Raw genomic sequence first — 2,780 nt, forward strand, 5'->3', positions numbered from 1 at the left:
CAACCATTCCGGCCCACAACAAAACAGCACTTCCACCATTCAACATCATTAAATTCATAAAACCGGCATTAAAGCCATAAATCACTTTTCTCAAGCCATTTCACTTTGAAATCAAATTTCAACTCTCTTTAGCCTTGGCTTTAAAGATCTCATTTCTCAAATCATCTCAGGCTCATAAGCCAAATTTACTCAAAGTGAGTTTCCTTTTTAAAGCAAAGCCACTCTCGGCATTCTCTTTCCAAAACTTCCGAAACCATGGAAAGTTAAAGATTCATTTTTGGAACATTCAAAATCACCCATCCAACAATGGGATTTTATAACAAAAGTTTCTCGGCAGAGTCTCAAGTCTTTAGGGAAGGTCAACTTATATCAATTCCTTAAAATTCATTGAAACTCTTAAAATCATAGATTCTTGGTTCAAGTAAATAAAACTGAATTTATTATGAAACCGACCATACAAAATCTCAAGTTCCAACCCGGTCCAAATATCAACTCATTTGAAATGGAACCGGTTCATTTGAATCAAACCACTTCAGGTTTCTTTTTGGAACCCATTTTTCTAACTCTTCCAAAATGCCTCAAACTTGATTACTCAATCAAAAGTCTAGATTCCTTTAAAAACACTAAAAGCTCCTTTTTATATTGAAATCAATATTAGAGCATCATTCTTTCCTTCAGTGATTCAAACGGTAAAAATAGTTCCTTTCTAAATAAGCCGAACTCAACGCATAAAGTTCATTAAATAAATTAAGCTTGAAAACATAAATATTCTCTTAATAAATCAAATAATACAATTTCTCAAATCCAACCTTTTCTAAATAACTTTTCAAACAAGACTAGGATTTTGTAGAAATTTCGGCAGCACCTCCCTTAAAACTTGGACTTTTGCCACCCGGTTCGGGTCCCAACTAAACCGTTTCTCATTCCTTTTCAATATCCCAAAACCAGAAATCAATTCAACAGCAAGCTAAATCCAACAGTCACCTCAGTGGCATATCTCAAGGAAACTATTTCAGAAATCAACTCAATATCAACCAATTTAACTCATTTCCAAAGCTTTAAAGAATTGGTTCAGCAACAAATCATTTATCAAAACCAAATCAGTGAAAGCAAACCAGGCTGAATTTCAAAGAGTATTCTATCTTTCACATCATCAAACAATTGACTCAATTCAAACCAATCCTCAACGGATCAAACTCATATTTCAAATCTTTAAAGAATCAACTTTAAAACATTACATTTCACAAAGCCGCACAACAATTCAGCCAAACCAACATCCATAATCATTCGAGTCAGTGAAATAATACATAAGGCAGATACAATCACCAAATACACAATATCTCACACCAGTATCCATATGTAATAATTCCAATACACAAAACATAGTTTTTGGAAAGCGCCCCTACCTCAAAACGCAATTCCATAACCCAAACACATCACAGGAACCTCCTCTCTTAAACCGAGATCACCAACAACGCAACCTTGGCTCCAAGCCACTCCCGCGGTAACCACAGCAACACTAATCGCGACACATAACAATAGAAACTCAGTCTCATAGCAATTGATGCCGCAAAGCCTTAGTGTATGAAGCCAGAATAGTAACTAGAGAGCTTTCAAATCGAAAACGCTTACCGAATGAAGAAGGAACAGCTGAACCGGAATAGTGGCGGTCTCTGAACCGGTTCAACGGTAGCCAGGCAGCCACCTCAAGCGGCAGCGACGACAATTTCCGATCGCGCCAATTGAAACCAACACGCAGTGACTACGGTATTCTCGGAATTCAAAAGGACAGAAACCTCAAATAAAAACCCTTACTGGAAGAGTGTTCTTCGGCGGCAGAGTCTAGGCCGCAGAGCCCATGGTTCAGCAGCAGCAATACTCTCCTAGTGGCCCCATTGCGCAGCAACTCCAAATCGACAGCAATAGCTCTAGCGGACAGAACGGCACCAAGGATAACCATTAAACGGTGGCAAAATAAAGCAGAACGGAGCAAGAGCAGCAGCTGTTGCAGGTTCTTACCAGGCACAATGGCGCTAGTCCTAGCCTCATCCTCTTTTTGTAGCGAGCTCCAACGCGGCTCCAGAAGTTCTAACAGGGCACGGCGGCGGCGCTTTCCTTCCGACGTGGCTTGACGGCCGCAAGAATGGTGGCGGTCGAAGTGCAACAGCAACGGAGGTCAAGCGTGGCGGCGGCTCTACACGCGACGGTGACAGCGGCAGCTTCACTTTCCTGCGCGCTCTTTCTTCTCCGTTGGTGGCTGTGGGTCGCGCTCCCTTCATTTCACAGTTCTGTCTCCAATGCGGCGCAAGGATGATCGGCGACGACGGCCAGATCTCCAGCGACGGCACGAGGATGCACGGCGGTGGCTTCTGCAGCAGCTCCTCGCAAGCGCTCTCCCCCTTCTCCTCCATCGATGGTGACAATGGCGGCACTGGCGGAGAGGCGCGGCGGGGCACGCAGCGGGCTGAGCACGGCGGCGAGGCCCCCTTCACTCTCCTCCGTTCAACAGTTAGAGATCGCCCCCCTCTCTTCTTTTCCCTCAAATTAATTTTTCTGCTTCTGTTTCTTCCCTTTTCATGGAAAGAGAGAAAGGGAACCGTGTGTTTTGTGGCTGCTGGGGCATGGGGGAGGAACGGGTTACCGGGTAGGTTTTTCAGGGTTAGGGTTTTTCTTTCAAAAATTAGGGTTAGGGGCATTTTAGTAATTTTGAATAAAAATAGGGATATTATAGTAATCAGAAATAAATTCTAATCCATTAATAATAATGTATAAAAAATACT

General features: G+C 42.7%; 1 long non-coding RNA gene across 1 annotated transcript; it reads right to left on the reverse strand.

The window, feature by feature from the left end:
* Positions 1-1,254: 1,254 nt before the first annotated feature.
* On the reverse strand, positions 1,255-2,361 carry LOC112784119 (uncharacterized). Its single transcript, XR_003193723.3, has 3 exons — positions 2,020-2,361; positions 1,633-1,928; positions 1,255-1,519 (listed from the first exon to the last, which is right to left on the reverse strand). It is a non-coding gene; the product is annotated as an uncharacterized lncRNA (long non-coding RNA).
* Positions 2,362-2,780: the final 419 nt, after the last annotated feature.

The sequence above is a fragment of the Arachis hypogaea genome, chromosome 20 (assembly GCF_003086295.3).
Source record: "Arachis hypogaea cultivar Tifrunner chromosome 20, arahy.Tifrunner.gnm2.J5K5, whole genome shotgun sequence".
Lineage (NCBI taxonomy): Eukaryota > Viridiplantae > Streptophyta > Magnoliopsida > Fabales > Fabaceae > Arachis > Arachis hypogaea.